At 48.9% G+C, this 17874-nt stretch overlaps 1 protein-coding gene and 1 long non-coding RNA gene across 3 annotated transcripts in view; one reads left to right on the forward strand and one right to left on the reverse strand.

Annotated features, from left to right (window-relative positions):
• The window catches only part of EEF1A2 (eukaryotic translation elongation factor 1 alpha 2), a 43303-nt gene extending 36742 nt beyond the window's left edge, over positions 1-6561 (reverse strand). The window contains exon 1 of the mRNA XM_082271522.1: positions 6405-6561. The gene's annotated coding sequence lies outside the window, so the exon portion shown is untranslated. The remainder of the gene's footprint in view (positions 1-6404) is intronic.
• The window catches only part of LOC309566389, a 249249-nt gene continuing 232953 nt past the window's right edge, over positions 1579-17874 (forward strand). The window contains exon 1 of one of the 2 annotated variants that reach the window (XR_014225870.1): positions 1579-1593. This is a non-coding gene — a long non-coding RNA (uncharacterized lncRNA). Of the gene's footprint in view, positions 1594-15370; positions 15386-17874 lie in introns of those variants that run through there. The other variant, XR_014225871.1, reaches the window with a different exon arrangement.

A 17874-nucleotide genomic window follows, 5' to 3' on the forward strand; every position in this document is an offset into this window, starting at 1 on the left:
GTCCGTTATAAATCTTTGTCTGGATGTCCTCTCTCTGTATGTCCTCTACATGCCTACGTGCCTGGCCTCTATATGCTCTGTGCCAATTGTTATGCTTTGTCTGTCTGTCTACCCTGTCCCTCTGTCTGTCTATAGCTATGCCCTAGGTCTGTCTGTCCTGTCCCTCTGTCTGTCTATACCTGTATCTTAGGTTTGTCTGTCCTGTCCCTCTGTCTGTCTATACCTGTGTCCCAGGTCTATCTGCCCTGTCCCTCTGTCTGTCTATACCTGTGTCCCAGGTCTGTCTGCCCTGTCCCTCTGTCTGTCCATACCTATGCTCTAGGTCTGTCTGTCCTGTCCCTCTGTCTATCTATACCTATGTCCTAGGTCTGTCTGTACCTCTGTCTGTCTATATCTGTGTCTTAGGTTTGTCTGTCTTTGCCTGTGTCCGTGGTCTGTCTGCCCTGTCCCTCTGTCTGTCTATACCTATGTTCTAGGTCTGTCTGTCCTGTCCCCCTGTCTATCTATACCCATGTCCTATGTCTGTCTGTCCCTTTGTCTGTCTATATCTGTGTCTTAGGTTTGTCTTTCCCTCTGTCTGTCTATGCCTGTGTCCCAGGTCTGTCTGCCCTGTACCTCTGTCTGTCTATACCTATGTCCTAGGTCTGTCTGTCCCTCTTTCTATGCCTGTGTCTTAGGTCTGCCTGCCCTGTCCCTCTGTCTGTCTATACATGTGTCCTAGGTCTGTTTGTCCCTCTGTCTGTCTATACCTGTCTTCTAGGTCTGTCTGTCCTGTCCCTCTGTCTGTCTATAGCTGTGTCCTAGGTCTGTATGTCCCTTTCTCTGTCTATACCTGTGTCCTAGGACTGTATGTCCCTCTGTCTGTCTATACCTGTGTCTGAGGGCTATCTGTCCTATATCCCTCTGTCTGGATATACCTATGTCCTAGGTCTTTCTGTCCCTCTGTCTGTCTATACCTGTGTCCTAGGTCTATCCGTACTGTATCCCTCTGTCTGTCTATACCTATGTCCTAGGTCTTTCTTTCCATCTTTCTTTCTATACCTATGTCTTAGGTTTGTCTGCCACGTCCCTCTCTCTGTCTATACCTGTGTCCCAGGTCTGTCTGCCCTGCCCCTCTCTGAGTCTAACATAGATGAAATGATTGCACTCCAGGTGTGATCAAAATTCAGGTTTATTGGCTGAACATCCCAATGTGACAAATGAAGCAAAGGTACTCCTCTCTCAGTCTATACCTGAGTCCTAGGTCTTTCTGTCCCTCTGCCTCTCTATACTTGTGTCTTAGGTCTGTCTGCCATGTCCCTTTGCCTGTCTATACCTGTGTGTCTATCCTGTATCTTCAATTCTGTCTATACCTGTGTCGTAGATCTGTCTGTCCCTCTGTCTGTCCATACCTGTGTCCTAGGTCTGTCTGTCCTGTATCCCCCTGTCTGCCCTGTGTACACTCGCATCCAGCCTCAGTGTAAACCTAGCTGGCAGCACTCCTTCCTCTCATCCCCCCTCCCCTCCATCGGCTCCTGATGGATTTTACACTACGCCACAGATGAAATGTCCCTGTGCTGGCACACAGCAGCGGTCACACGACCCCAAAGGCAGGTACACAGCAACTCCATGTCCCTCTCCTTTAACCCCAGCCATTTCACCACCCCATCCCTCTGTTTTGGGGTGCAAACAAAGCAGGAAAGTAAGGGGGGCCTGCAGAAATAATATCATGAGGGGGGGGGGGGTGCAGGAACCTACATACCAACAACAAGGGAAGGATGGCAGAGGATGGGAAAGGGTTTCCTGAAATCGGGCTGCAGAGTGGAGACAGGGAATGGGGGAGCATTATGACCTTACAGATTGAAGGATAAGGCGTGCATGGCTCGAGGAAAGAGATGGGGGGGGGGGTAAACATTTGCCTGGCAGTGGGGTATGCAGCAGAGCCTGGAAGGGTATGCTAGGAGTGGGGGTGTGTGTGGGTGTGAGTTGGGAAGGGGGGGGGGGGGTTGACACTGCCAGCAAAGAAAGAAAAAGGGTAGCATTGAGCAGGCATAGAATAGGGGATTCCTGGTAAAGACGGAGTGCAGTCAGGGGAAAGAAGTACCTAAAATAGAGGGGAATTCTGCCATTGAAATGGTTAAAGCAAAGGGAAAGTGGGGGCATGAGACAGAGGAGATGGCAGAGGAAAGGGGAGCAACATGGTATGGGGGGGGGGGGGGACAGAGTATCATGGCATAGGAGGGGCAATAACAGAGTACAGGACTTGAAGGGGAGCATGGTATAGAATGGATGGCAGGGGAAAGGGTATACTAGCACTGAAAGGGGTTGTTAGCAGAAGTAAGAGTATACTGGCATAGAGGGGTACTGACAAGTAAGAGTATACTGGCATAGAGGGGCACTGACAAGTAAGGGTATACTGGCATTGAGGGGGGCACTGACAAGTAAGAGTATACTGGCATAGAGGGGTACTGACAAGTAAGGGTATACTGGCATTTAGGGGGTACTGACAAGAGTATACTGGCATAGAGGGGGTACTGACAAGTAAGAGTATACTGGCATAGAGGGGGTACTGACAAGTAAGGGAATACTGGCATTGAGGGGGGCACTGACAAGTAAGGGTATACTGGCATAGAGGGGGTACTGACAAGTAAAGGTATACTGGCATAGAGGGGGTACTGACAAGTAAGGGTATACTGGCATTGAGGGGGCACTGACAAGTAAGAGTTTATATTGGCATAGAGGGGGTTCTGACAAGTAAGAGTATGCTGGCATAGAGGGGGTTCTGACAAGTAAAGGTATACTGGTATCCCAGGTAAGGGCAACATTGCATAGAAAGGATGTAGGAAGAGGAAAGGGTATTATAGCATAAATTTTGTTCCAGCAAAGGAAATAGGATCAGGGCATAGAGGTGAAGAGGTAGAGAGTAGAGGATCCTCAGAGGACAGGTATTCTAGCACAGATGGGTGCTGGTCACATAGGGGTACAGAATGAGGGAGGAGGGTGTTTGCACAGATGGGAGGCAGGAAATTATGGTACAGAGGGGGTAGCAGACAGAGTGTCCCATGGCTCAGAAGATTGAGGATCCTGGCATCTTTTCACAGAGGGGGTGTATTGCAAGGAGGGGGTGTAGGTAGGTGGAAGGAGACCATGGCACATTGGGGATTGAGGTTCAGCCTCTAGCACATGGTATAAATAGCAAAATGGGGGAGCAGGCAAGGGAAAGATGATCATTGCATGTTGGGGATCCTGACACAGAAGGAGATGCTGGAATGGGGGTACAGGCAGAGAGAAGGTGCTCCTGGCACAGATAAATTAAAGCAGTGAGAAGAGGATCCTAGCACAATGGGGGGATCCTGGCATAGAGGGATGCAGGCAACAGTAAAGGGGATTCTAGTAGATTTAGGGATATCCTGGCACAAGGAACAAGTAGAGGGATCCTGGCACATAGGGGTTCAGGCAAAGGGAGGGGGACCCTGTCATGGGAAGGAGAGGGGGGGGGGTGTCAGGCAGAGTGAAGCCAACCTTGGCATAGAAGTGCAGACAGGGATATTAGGAGCACACTGGGGGAAAGGGGACCCTAGCACATTAAGGGTGTAGGCACATGGAAGGGGGCAGGCAAGGAAAGGAAACCCTGACACAGGGGGACAGGCAAGGGGAAGAAGAACCTGGCACAAGAATAACAGACAGGAAGAAGGGGACCGTGGCACACTGGGACATACAAGCAGAGGGTAGGAGACCCTGGCACGTTTTGGGGAAATGAAGAGGACCCTGGCATATTTTGGGGCAGGCAAAGGGTAGATGACCCTGGCACACTGGGGATGCATTTAGGGGGAACACTGGGGGTCCTGGTACATTTTGGGGCAGGCAAGGGGAAGGGGACCCTGTCAGGTCTGGGGGCAGGCATGGGAAAGAGGACCCTGACACATTTTGGGGCAGGCATGGGAAAGGGGACCCTGGCACATTTTGGGGCAGGCAGGGGGTAGATGAATCTGGCACAGGGGGGTGCAGGCAGGGGGAAGAGGACCCTGGTACATTTTGGAGTAGGTAAGGAGAAGGGGACCCTGGCAGATCTGGGGGCAGGCATGGGAAAGGGGACCCTGGCACATTTTGGGGCAGGAAGGGGATCTTAGCACATTTTGGGGCAGGCAGAGGGTAGATGACCCTTGCATACGGGGGGGGGGGTGCAGGCAGGGGGAAGAGGACCCTGGTTCATTTTGGAGCAGGCAAGCGGAAGGGGACCCTGGCAGATCTGGGGGCAAGCAGGAGAAAGGGGATCCTGGCACATTTTGGGGTAGGCAGGGGGAAGGGGATGTAGGCATTGGAGTGCAGGCAGAGAGAAGGGGACCCTGGCAGATATGGAGGAAGGAGACCCTGGCAGATTTTGGGGCGGGCAGAGAGGAAGGGGTCCCTGAAAGATTAGGGGTGCAGGTGGAGGGAAGGGGACCTTGGGATATTTGGGGTGCAGGCAGAGGGAAGAGGCCCCTGGGATGTTTAGGGTGCAGGCAGAGGGAAGGGGCCCCTTGCAGAGTTGGGGTGCAGGCAGAGAGAAGGCCCCCCTGGCAGATTCAGAGGGAAGGGGCCCCTGGCAGATTTAGGGTGCAGGCAGAGGGAAGGGACCCCTGGCAGATTTAGGGTGCAGGCAGAGGGAAGGGGCCCCTGGCAGATATGGGGTGCAGGCAGAGGGAAGGGACCCCTGGCAGATTTAGGGTGCAGGTAGAGGGAAGGGGCCCCTGGCAGATTTAGGGTGCAGGCAGAGGGAAGGGCCCCCTGGCAGATTTAGGGTGCAGGCAGAGGGAAGGGACCCCTGGCAGATTTAGGGTGCAGGCAGAGGGAAGGGGCCCCTGGCAGATTTAGGGTGCAGGCAGAGGGAAGGGACCCCTGGCAGATTTAGGGTGCAGGCAGAGGGAAGGGGCCCCTGGCAGATTTGGGGTGCAGGCAGAGGGAAGGGACCCCTGGCAGATTTAGGGTGCAGGCAGAGGGAAGGGGCCCCTGGCAGATTTGGGGTGCAGGCAGAGGAAAGTGGACCCTGGCAGATTTAGGGTGCAGGCAGAGGGAAGGGGCCCCTGGCAGATTTGGGGTGCAGGCAGAGGGAAGGGACCCCTGGCAGATTTAGGGTGCAGGTAGAGGGAAGGGGCCCCTGGCAGATTTAGGGTGCAGGTAGAGGGAAGGGGCCCCTGGCAGATTTAGGGTGCAGGCAGAGGGAAGGGACCCCTGGCAGATTTAGGGTGCAGGCAGAGGGAAGGGGCCCCTGGCAGATTTAGGGTGCAGGCAGAGGGAAGGGACCCCTGGCAGATTTAGGGTGCAGGCAGAGGGAAGGGGCCCCTGGCAGATTTGGGGTGCAGGCAGAGGGAAGGGACCCCTGGCAGATTTAGGGTGCAGGCAGAGGGAAGGGGCCCCTGGCAGATTTGGGGTGCAGGCAGAGGAAAGTGGACCCTGGCAGATTTAGGGTGCAGGCAGAGGGAAGGGGCCCCTGGCAGATTTGGGGTGCAGGCAGAGGGAAGGGACCCCTGGCAGATTTAGGGTGCAGGCAGAGGGAAGGGCCCCCTAGCAGATTTAGGGTGCAGGCAGAGGGAAGGGACCCCTGGCAGATTTAGGGTGCAGGCAGAGGGAAGGGGCCCCTGGCAGATTTGGGGTGCAGGCAGAGGAAAGTGGACCCTGGCAGATTTAGGGTGCAGGCAGAGGGAAGGGGCCCCTGGCAGATTTGGGGTGCAGGCAGAGGGAAGGGACCCCTGGCAGATTTAGGGTGCAGGTAGAGGGAAGGGGCCCCTGGCAGATTTAGGGTGCAGGTAGAGGGAAGGGGCCCCTGGCAGATTTAGGGTGCAGGCAGAGGGAAGGGACCCCTGGCAGATTTAGGGTGCAGGCAGAGGGAAGGGGCCCCTGGCAGATTTAGGGTGCAGGCAGAGGGAAGGGACCCCTGGCAGATTTAGGGTGCAGGCAGAGGGAAGGGGCCCCTGGCAGATTTGGGGTGCAGGCAGAGGGAAGGGACCCCTGGCAGATTTAGGGTGCAGGCAGAGGGAAGGGGCCCCTGGCAGATTTGGGGTGCAGGCAGAGGAAAGTGGACCCTGGCAGATTTAGGGTGCAGGCAGAGGGAAGGGGCCCCTGGCAGATTTGGGGTGCAGGCAGAGGGAAGGGACCCCTGGCAGATTTAGGGTGCAGGCAGAGGGAAGGGCCCCCTAGCAGATTTAGGGTGCAGGCAGAGGGAAGGGACCCCTGGCAGATTTAGGGTGCAGGCAGAGGGAAGGGGCCCCTGGCAGATTTGGGGTGCAGGCAGAGGGAAGGGACCCCTGGCAGATTTAGGGTGCAGGTAGAGGGAAGGGGCCCCTGGCAGATTTGGGGTGCAGGCAGAGGGAAGTGGACCCTGGCAGATTTGGGGTGCAGGCAGAGGGAAGGAGCCCTTGGAAGATTTGGGGAAAGGCAGCTCTTACCTGTGGCTGAGCTATCAGACAGCAGGGGCTGCCGGCTCTCGTTCAGCCAGTTTTATTTCTCCGGGTGGGGGTCCACCTATTGACGGCCCCGGCGCAATGCAGTCACCCCTGCAGCACAGCAATGCGGTACCGGGCTGACAGAGGAGGAGGAGGAGGAGGGGAGGAGGATGACATAAGAGGGAGGGATCAGCATCTCATTCCTGGGAACTCTCATCCACACCGATCATCGGATACAGTGTATCAGATTATCCCCCATCTACATACATATGATTATCTATGGCGTCCAGTCCAGGGTCTGTGCAGAGGGGATCTGTACATTCAATCATGTCACTGTAGAGGATTGATCTGTGCCTTCTATGTATATATGACGTCACTGGACAACACAGGGGCCCAGCCTATGCCTTCTGCATCTATGACGTCACTTTAAAGCCCATTTGAAGTATAAATGGTTTGAATTCACAGGAGAGGTTAGTTCTGTGGGTCTACTGGAGCTATTAAGTCACCATACAGCTAAGAAGACTGTGCTGTGTCTTTTGTACCTGTGATGTCACTGCACAGAAGAGGCTAGTTCTCTATGACGTCAGCACAGGGCAGGGACAAGGGGTGGGCAGGAGGGACGGTTGCCCTGGGATGGGGGGCGTCTTGACCCTAACCCTAAGGGAAGGGGGGGGCGCAGTTTGGCATCCTTGCCCTGGGCGCTGGATGACCTTGTCCCGGCACTGCGTCAGCACATAGAGAAGCCTGTACTATCCAGTAGAAAGTCTTTTTTTTTTAAACTCTTTTTATTAATTTTACCAACAGACATACAAAAAAAAAAAAAAAGAAAAATAACAATCACATATCAAAATCTATACTCTATGATAGAAAAAAAATAAAAATAAAAAGAAAGAAAGAGAAGAAAAAAAAGAAAAAGAAGTAAAAGTAGAAAGTCTAATTTATTACATACACTATGTTCCCAAAAGTATTGTGATGCCTGCCTTTACACACACATGAACTTTAGTGGCATCCCAGTCTTAGTCTGTAAGGTTCAATATTGAGTTGGCCCACCCTTTGCAGCAATAACAGCTTCAACTCTTCTGGGAAGGCTGTCCACAAGGTTTAAGAGTGCATCTATGGGAATGTTTTACCATTCTTCCAGAAGCGCATTTGTGAGGTGGGGCATTGATGTAGGATGGGAAGGCCTGGATCACACTCTCCGCTCTTATTCATCCCAAAGGTGTTCTATCGGGTTGAGGTCAGGACTCTGTGCAGGCCAGTCAAGTTCCTCCACCCCAAACTCACTCCTCCATGTCTTTATAGACCTTGCTTTGTGTACTGGTCCAAATCATTTGGTGGAGGGGGGATTATGGTGTGGGGTTGTTTTTCAGGGGTTGGGCTTGGCCCCTTAGTTCCAGTGAAGGGAACGCTTAAGGCGTCAGCATACCAGGACATTTTGGACAATTTCATGCTCCCAACTTTGTGTGAACAGTTTGGGGATGGCCCCTTTCTGTTCCAACATGGCTGCGCACCAGTGCACAAAGCAAGGTCCATAAAGACATGGATGAGCGAGTTTGGAGTGGAGGAACTTGACTGGCTTGCACAGAGTCCTGACCTCAACCCGATAGAACACCTTTGGGATGAATTAGAGCACAGACTGTGAGCCAGGCCTTCTCTCCATCATCAGTACCTGACCTCACAAATGCGCTTCTGGAAGAATGGTCAAACATTCCCATAGACACACTCCTAAACCTTGTGGACAGCCTTCCCAGAAGAGTTGAAGCTGTTATAGCTGCAAAGGGTGGGCCAACTCAATATTGAACCCTACGGACTAAGACTGGGATGCCATTAACTTCCCTGGCGGTATGATTCTTTTGGATTTTAGGTGCTGAAAGCATGTAATTCTTGTGAATGAGCAGCCCAAACCAACTGTATACATTTATTATACATATTATATATATATATATATATATGTATGTATACATATATTATGTATACATATATTATATATTTATTATATATATATATATATATATATATATATATATATATATACGTATATATATATATAATGTATACAGTTGGTTTGGGCTGCTCATTCACAAGAATTACGTGTGTATATATATATATATATATATATATATATATATATATATATATATACATATATATATATATTTTATATATATATATATATACATATATATGTATATATATATATATATATATATATAATATGTGTGTGTGTGTGTATATATATATATATGTATATGTGTATATATATACGTATATATATATATATATATACTGTATATATATGTATATATATATATATATATATATATATACATATATTTACATAAAAAGTACAGTAAAACTGCAGGAAAGGGCACTGGGGGGTAATGTAATGTGATTTTATTTTATTTTGAACGGTATCAGTGTGTTTGGTGCATTTTACATTCGAATTTGCCGCCGGTTCCACCCCCCGGCGGACGTCACGTCGCCGGAGACGGAAGCCGGGGCTCGCAGACGATCGGGAGGAAGCTCCGCCGCCGCACACCGCCCGCAGTCTTCGCTGGATCCCGGAGAAAAGGTAAGTAAAACCTCCTCCAGCATCCAGCGATCTTCTTAGCGCTACCCCGAGTGTGGCTCGGGGTTACCGCTTTTGGCACTAAAATCTTACCCCGAGTCACACTCGGGAATACCGCTAGGAAGGTTAAAGTTCATGTGTGTGTAAAGGCAGGCGTCCCAATACTTTTGGTAATATAGTGTATGTATGTATGTATGTATGTATGTATGACATCACTGTAAAAATTAGACAGTCCTATGCTGTATCTGTGCATCCAAATCTTACTTTCTGACACAACCTGTCCAATGGAGACATTAAAACACCAAAATTTGTATCTTGTGCTGTCCTGATTTTCCGGGTTGACACCAGCCAATCTGCCGCTAATTCTTTCTGCCGATTATTTTCCAACTTTCTGTGTTTTCCAAAAAAGTGTTCCAAAAAACAATCTCAACCCCAAGCATACAGTCTGGTGTCACCATGGCTTTAGGCCACAATCGCGCAAACCCGCTACTGGATGGAACCTGATTGGTTGTTGTGGGTGAGACAATGACGCATTTCTGCTGTGCCCCAATGTCCATGGTCATGGCGCAGCGTCTGTATGTGATGTGCCAATGTAAAGTCAAATAAATATAATCTAAATACAAGAGTCGGGTGTACTCTTCACTGAATCTTTTTGTATTTCTTCCAGATCTGTGCAGTAATCCAGTGTGAGACTTTCCCTCTGTGCAATAAAGACCGCTCACTGCCACTCTCTACTTCTACAAGGGTCTTGTCTCCGCCCCCTTCTATAGTTTTCTGTAGTGGGTGTGGCCTCTTGTGTTCCTCCCACAGCTCTGCTCTTTGCACAGGCTATATACAGCACAGTGATGATGTCACCACTACTTTTTCGAGGTAATATCTGGGTTTGTAAAGGCATTTTGGTGCACACAAAGTAGATATACACTCATTGGTCACTTTATTAGGTACACCTGTTCAATTGCTTGGTAACACAAATTGCTAATCAGCCAATCACATGGAAGCAACTTAATGCATTTAGGCATCTAGACGTGGAGAAGACGACTTGCTGAAGTTCAAACCGAGCATCAGAATGGGGAAGAAAGGGGATTTAAAGCGGAGTTCCGGGCAGAAAAACGTTTTTTTCCTGAACATACCCCCGGGACAGTCAGGGCTAGCACATTCCACAATGGCTAGCCTCTGATCTGTCCCGGTTCGCACTTACCTTTTAGAAGAAATACTTCCTTAGAAATTTTCTTCCACAGCGTTTCCATCTCTCTTGTGGGCAGCTGAAGCCGGCGCGGTCCTCTTCTCTGTCTTCTTCCGCGTCTTCGTGTCCCAGAATGCACTGCACCGGCCCCTCTCGTCACTTCCGGTGCGGCGCCGCATTCCTAAACAGCTTCTGGGCATGCCCAGAAGCTGTTTAGCAGGGGAATGCGGCGTCGCCCGGAAATGACGAGCGGGGCCGGTGCGGCGCATTGATTCCTGGGAGCTATGACGTTTAGCTCCCAGGAATCATCGCGAGGCAGGAAGTGACGGGGTGAGCCTCGGCGCTGGAGGAGGAAGCTGTCATAGGTGAGTATTTACGATCTTCAATAAAAAGGTGAGTAAACAAAAAAAAAAAAATAACTATCCAATTCCTTTTCAGGTGCGGCATACCTAGCGGAGGGGCACAAAAAAAAAAAAATCTTTTTTGTGCCCGGAACTCCGCTTTAAGTGACTTTGAATGTAGCATGGTTGTTGGTGGCAGACAGGCTGGTCTGAGTATTTCAAAAACTGCTGATCTCATGAGATTTTCACACACAACCATCTCTCGGCTTTACAGAGAATGGTTCGAAAAAGAGAAAATATCCAGTGAGCAGCAGATGTGTGGATGAAAATTCCTTGTAGAGGTCAGAGGAGAGTGGGCAGACTAGTTTGAGATGATAGAAAGGCAACAGTAACCCAAATAACCACTTGTTACAACCAAAGTATGCAGAATGCCATCTCTGAATGCTCACACACATCAGAAGACCACACCGGGTGCCACTCCTGTCAGCTAAGAACAGGAAACTGAGGCTAAGATTCGCACAGGATCACCAGAATTGGACAATAGAAGATTGGAAAAACGTCTGATCTGATGAGTCTTGATTTCAGCTGCAACATTCTAAATGGTAGGGTCAGAATTTGGAATGAAAAATGGATCCATCCTGCCTCGTATCACCGGTTCAGGCTACTGGTGGTGGTGTAATAGTGTGGGGGATATTTTCTTGGCACATTTTGGGCCCCTTAGCATTGTTTAAACACCACGACCTACCTGAGTATTGTTGCTGACCATGTCCATCCCTTTATGACTACAGTGTCCCCATCTTCTGATGGCTCCTTCCAGCAGGATAATGCACCAAGTCACAAAGCTCAAATCATCTCACCACTGGTTTCTTGAACATGACAATGAGGTCACTGTACTCCAATGGCCTCCACACTCACCACATCTCATCCAATAGAGCAGGTTTGGGATGTGGTGGAACAGGAGATTCCCATCATGGATGTGCAGCCGACAAATCTGCAACAACTGCGTGATGCTATCATGTCACTATGGAGGAAAATCACTGAGGAATGTTTCCAGTTCCACCACCTTGTTGAATCTATGCCACCAAGAATGAAGGCAAAAGGGGGTCCAACCCGGTACTAGCAAGGTGTACCTAATAAAGTGGCCAGTGAGTGTATATCCTCTGTGGCTACTGAACAACAGAATGAAAGGGTTTTTTTTTGCCTGGAGTTTAGCTTAAAAGAATGGCTAAAGGCAAAACTTTTTTTTTTTTTTTTTTTTTAGTTTTGGATGGAGTATGAAACGATTTAAACCCCTGTCTATTTTTTTTTTTTTTATTTTGCTTTCTGTGTCCCTTTGGGGAGATTTTTCTTTACTTCCTGCCCTGTAGACACAACAAGACATGAAAGGAAATCTCAGACACTTATCATCAGGCCAGGGGTCCTTAACTGGTTGCCGACCGCCGCAAGTACATATACTGCGGCGGACAGCCCCGGCCAGGCAAAGTGACGTACCGGTACGTCATTAGCCTGTCACTGGCTTGTGAGCCAATAGCAGGCGAGCGCGTGCCCGCTGAGGCGCCGCCCCGGCTCGTTCCTTAACAAGTCAGTGCGTGTGACCAGCGGACCAGATGTCCGCCGGTCACTCGCGATTGTTCACCGGGAAGGGAGAAAGGCAGGCGGATAATGTAAACAAGCCGCCTGTCATTCTCCCCTGTGTAAAAATGGAGATCAGACAGTTCTACTATGTAGGACCGTTGATCTCTGTTTTTACACCAGTAGTCATGTCCCATCACAGTTAGAAACACGCCCCTAGGACACACTTAACCCCTCCCTCTCCAATACAGTTAACCCCTTCCCTGCCAGTGTCATTTTTACAGAAACAGTGCATATGTATAGCACTGATTACTGCAGTAATGTCACTGGTAACCCCAAAAGTGTCAAAAATGTCAGTCAAGGGTCCGATTTGTCCGCCGCAATGTCGCAGTACCGCAAAAAAATCGCAGATCGCTGCCATTACTTGTTAAAAAAAAAAAACACCAAAAATGACAAAAATCTTTCCCTTTATTAGTAAACGCGATAACTTTTGCGCAAACCAATCAAAATACGCTTTTTGCGATTTTTTTACCAAACATATGTAGCATAAAACAAATTGGCCTAAAATGTTAAAAAATTTTGATTTTTACTTTTTTTTTGGGGAATTTAATATCAAAAAATGTGAAAAATATTATTTTTGCAAAATTTTCGCTCTTTTTTTGTTTATAGCGCAAAAAGTAAAAATCGCACAGGTGATCAAATACCACCAAAAGAAAGCTCTGTTTGTGGGAAAAAAAGGACGTCAAATTCGTTTAGGTACAGCGTCGCAGGACCGCGCAATTTAACCTCCGTTAAAGTCACGCAGTAAAAAATCGCAAAAAAAAACCCTGGTTAGGAAGGGGGTAAAATCTTCCGGGGCTTAAGTGGTTAATGGAAGATTTTCCCCTCTAATTCTAGTAAATTTGGGATTTTTACCGATTGGTCAAAAAGTGAATCTCCCTAGTGGGGACACAGTCACAAATAAAAACCTGTCAAGGTCCTAATCCTTCACTACTCTATCCAAAAGTCAAAAATGAATTTGGCTTTAATACACGTAAAGGAGAAGTGCAGTCAAAGCTTGTTAGGGGGTTTTTTGGTGCCTCAGGCCAAGGGGGATTGGGACTTTAAGGGCAAGTGCATAAATATAGAAACAAGTATATGAATATATGATAGATAATGTTCCATTTCAAATAAAACAAAATTTATTTACAACAATGTAAATCCATATATTGTGGAAGAGACAACATATATAGGTGAACAAGGTGCTTGGGTCACTTGGAGCCTTTCTCAAAGCGTTGAGTCACTTCTCTCCAACCGAGGGAAGAGGACGGACGGACCTGCGTCTAGCCGGAAGGATCACCTCACCTTTCTCTTCAAAATATCAAACAACCTGAAAACAAGAGAGGGAAATTTATTCCCCGTGGAGGAAGTACTTTAACTCCTTCAGTAAATGCAATATGCATAGCCTGATCCCGCTGCGTTTGCAACAGGATGAAGGGAGCCATGCGCAGTAACCGTCAGCTATATCCATACTGAAGTACAGAGTGACTCAACGCTTTGAGAAAGGCTCCAAGTGAGCCGAAACGCGTCAGCAATAGGATTCTCCTAAGGGACCAATGTCCCACTCAATATCTGTGGAAATCCTATCCAAAAAGTCACTTTTCTCACCACTGTCACTGATTCATCTCTGAATCAACCTCTTTATTACTTCCTTCACACCGGGGTCTCTACCCCCAAGCACCTTGTTCACCTATATATGTTGTCTCTTCCACAATATATGGATTTACATTGTTGTAAATAAATTTTGTTTTATTTGAAATGGAACATTATCTATCATATATTCATATACTTGTTTCTATATTTATGCACTTGCCCTTAAAGTCCCAATCCCCCTTGGCCTGAGGCACCAAAAAACCCCCTAATAGCACATACAGGGACGGAGGCAACACCTACTTACCTATTATTTTTCAAGCAGCCTAAGGAAAAATACCCCCCTCATCGCAGTCAAAGCTTGTTTGGCTGTACTTTTCCTGTGGATCCCAGGTGTGCAGTTCGTTTTGCACTTCTGTGACCCTTTTTTAGCAGGCAGCGGGCTGAAGTCCGCTGTCTGCTGATGTCACAGAGCCGGTCCAGGCTTGGGCAAGATTGCTACAATGGATTCGGCATCCGCCAGCATGCCTGGACGGGCACCCGGCTGAAACTGAGTCGGCCGCTCCTGTCCCCTCCACTGCCCAGCGCTCCAGTGAGCACAGGGTGTGGGGGCAGAGAGAGCTCTGGGAGAGCTGTGAGGACCAAGGGATCTGTGGTGTTTGATCGCTCGGTTCTCAGTGTTTTAGGCGCTGGGGGGACAGATGCAGCATCAGATCAATGCTGTATCCACCTAGGTTGAATATGATTGGGGGGGGAGTCCATACTTCTCTTTTAACCCCTGTTCACACTGGTGTGACTTGCCATGCGATTTGACAGCTCCAAATCGTATGACAAGTCGCACCCCATTGCCGGCAATGGAACCGTTCGCCGCGACTCATGATGCAGCGATTATGAAAAAGGTTCTCACATTACTTTTTACAGATTTTATTGTGACTTGCATAGACTTCTGTTAAATTACATTGCAAGCCACAATGAAAACAGCAGTGCAAATCGCACTGATGTGCCACTTTGAAATCATGCTGTAGTAGCACGGTTCCAAAGCCGCACCGATGTGGACCAGGGCTACAGGTAGAACTAAAGTTAAAACTTTTTCTTTTCATTTTGGATAGAGTAAGGGAGAGTTAATACCCCCGTCAGGTTTGTTTTTGCCATCTGTGTCCCATTGGAGAGATTTCCTTTCATTTCCTGTCCCATAGCCAAAACAGGAAGTGAGAGGAAATCCCTGGTAGTCCCCAAAACTAGTGTCCCCATTGGAAGATTTGCCCTCTATACCTGTTCTGGCGACAACCCAAAATTTTCAGGTTTTCTTTCAATTATACTCTCGATGATAACGGTAACCGGGACACAGAAAGCGATAAAAGCCGATGTTCTAACCCCTCTTCACTCTATCCAAAACTAAACAAAAAGTTTTACTTTCAGTTAGAATCAATTGTAACAATTTGGTGGCTTATGTGATAAGTAACAACCAATAAAAAGCATTATAATTCAGCAGCATCTGCTTATGTATTTAACAAATATCAACACATACAAAGTACATAAAAAGCGTTTTTTGACCAATAACGCACATTAGAAGACGATTCACTGGAGGTCCATCACATTCCCCCTACAAATGGCAGAAGTGGTTGGACATCCCCTTGATTTGTAAGATATTTCAGAACCATGGACAGCTCCTCTTTGTTACATCCTGGTGGTAAGAAATGATTTTATTTCATTTAGCAGTTTGAGGTCAGCTCAGAGGACGGGGGGCACCCTCCTTGTGATGGAGTGTCTTGGATTAGCTGGTGTAGCACCCTCATAGATTCATGTCAGCTGTTTAGTAAATTTAGTTATCTCCTCTGTAATCAGCGGAGTAGGGGTTGATTGTTCAGGTCTGCTCAGTGTCTCACAGGCTGCTGCTCTGTCTGCTTCCTCCTGTATTTTGGAGCAGCGGCCGCCACCCGTGGTCCGTGAACCACTGATGGCCCACGAGAAAATTTTGGTGGTCCCCAGGGGTTCTGCCACAAATCAACATTGTGACGGATGTATACCGCCCAATGTTGTTTCCATTGTTGTTCTCAATACTGTCAGCACACATTGATACCCGATGCCACCTCTGTAGTTCCGGCTCCTGTGAACTCAGAGGGAGGCGCCAGGAGTAGTGCAGAGAGCAGGAGGGGGAACAAGGAAGGGACTTCCAGTGGCAGGGCTGGACACAGACTGGGGGAGGGAGCACAGAGTGTGAGCACATGGTTGTCTAAGGAGGTGAGATCCAATGATGAGTCTGTGTAAGGCAGCAGTGTGATGCAGAGTGCAGGGGGGGCAGAGAGCCAGAGCTATGTGTGTATAAGGCAGCAGTGTGATACAGGGGGAGGGGGCAGAGAGACGGATCATTTTGTGTATAAGGCAGCAGTGTGATCCAAGGGGAGGGGGCAGAGAGCCGAAGCATTGTGTGTAAAAGGGAGCAGTGTGATGCAGGGAGAGAAGGGCAGAGAGCCAGAGCATTGTGTGTATAAGGCAGCAGTGCGATCCAAGGGGAGGGAGCAGAGAGCCGGAGCATTGTGTGTAAAAGGCAGCAGTGTGATCCAAGAGGAGGGAGCAGAGAGCAGGAGCATTATGTGTATAAGGCAGCAGTGTGATCCAGGGGGAGGGGCAGAGAGCCAGAGCATTGTGTGTATAAGGCAGCAGTGCGATCCAAAAGGAGGGAGCAGAGAGCAGGAGCATTATGTGTATAAGGCAGCAGTGTGATCCAGGGGGAGGGGGCAGAGAGCCGGTGTAACGTGAGAATTACCTACCCCGTGAGAAAAACCTACCCTCGTCACTTCCGGCCAGGAACAGCTGAGCAGCGCAGCAGTGCGCATGCTCTCAGCCCCGGATACCTAATGGAACAACTCAGGAGCTGACTAGTGCGCATGCGCACTAGTATGAAAATATCACGGTGTACCGTGAACAAAACCTACCCACGCGGCGGTTACATAAAACAGCTGTGCTGCAACATAAGTAATCTCCGCTCCTATCCCTGGCACTTCCCTGATCTTGGCTAGTAAATATAAAAGCGGCTCTCGGCTCCGTGATTTATGTTTTCATACACCCGCCGCCGCTTTTATATTTACTAGCCGAGAGCAGGGAAGTGACAGGGACAGGAGCGCAAATGACTCGTATTGCAGCACAGTTGTTTTAATGTAACCGCTGCATTACATACAGTGCCGTGAACCGGAAGTGACGAGGGGTAGGTTTTTCTCACGGAACACCGGAGCATTGTGTGTATAAGGCAGCAGTGTGATCCAGGGAGAGAAGGGCAGAGAGCCAGAGCATTGTGTGTATGAGGCAGCAGTATGATCCAAGGGGAGGGGGCAGAGAGCCGGAGCATTGTGTGTATAAGGCAGCAGTGTGATCCAGGGAGAGGAAAGCAAAGAGCCAAAGCATTGTGTGTATAAGGCAGCAGTGTCATGCAGGGGGAGGCGAGGCAGAGAGCCAGAGCATTCTGTATAAGGGAGCAGTGTGATCCAGGGGGAGGGGTGCAGAAAACTGGAGCATTGTGTGTATAAGGCATGTAAAATTTATGTTAGTGGTCCGCCAGATTCAAAATTGTGAGTTTAGTGGTTTATGAGGTCTGAAAGGTTGGGGACCACTGTTCTAGAGGATTCGAGAATTATAGTGGGAGGAAGAACAGAGTAATCAGCCTGAATATTTATGGATCCTTAGCCCATCCCTGGGGGAGGTGTGCCCAGAAGGTGGTGGATGAGCTCATAAATAGACTGGGACCTGAGAGACAGCAGCAAAATTCCTGGGTCTATTTGAGCTGGGGAGACCCCCCGGGGCAGGATTTCTGAAGGTGCCTTCTAGAATACATTGAGGTCCAAGTTGCCTTAGTTCTGGAGTTTGTTTGGGTCTGGAGAAGCTCACTGGAGAGCCCCAGGAGGAATTTGGAGGAGAAGTGTCCATCTGTCCTATTGTGGTGTGAGTTTGTGTCTCCCTCACTGGAGAGGCCTGGGAGGATATTGGAAGGAGGCAGCCAATGATCCTGTGGCCATGTGGGTAATTGACCCTGGTTCTGGAAGTTAGTGACTGCGTGCAGCTCTATTCTGGCAAAAAGAATAAAAAGTGGTAGTCTACCAGCAATAGATTCTGTCGCATATTTTGTGTAGCTTAGCTAGCTAGAGAAGGGTCCTCAAAGCATTCAGTTCTTCAGATTTGGGGTAT

This window comes from Pelophylax lessonae (assembly GCF_965119305.1).
Source record: "Pelophylax lessonae genome assembly, chromosome: 11".
NCBI classification, from domain to species: domain Eukaryota; kingdom Metazoa; phylum Chordata; class Amphibia; order Anura; family Ranidae; genus Pelophylax; species Pelophylax lessonae.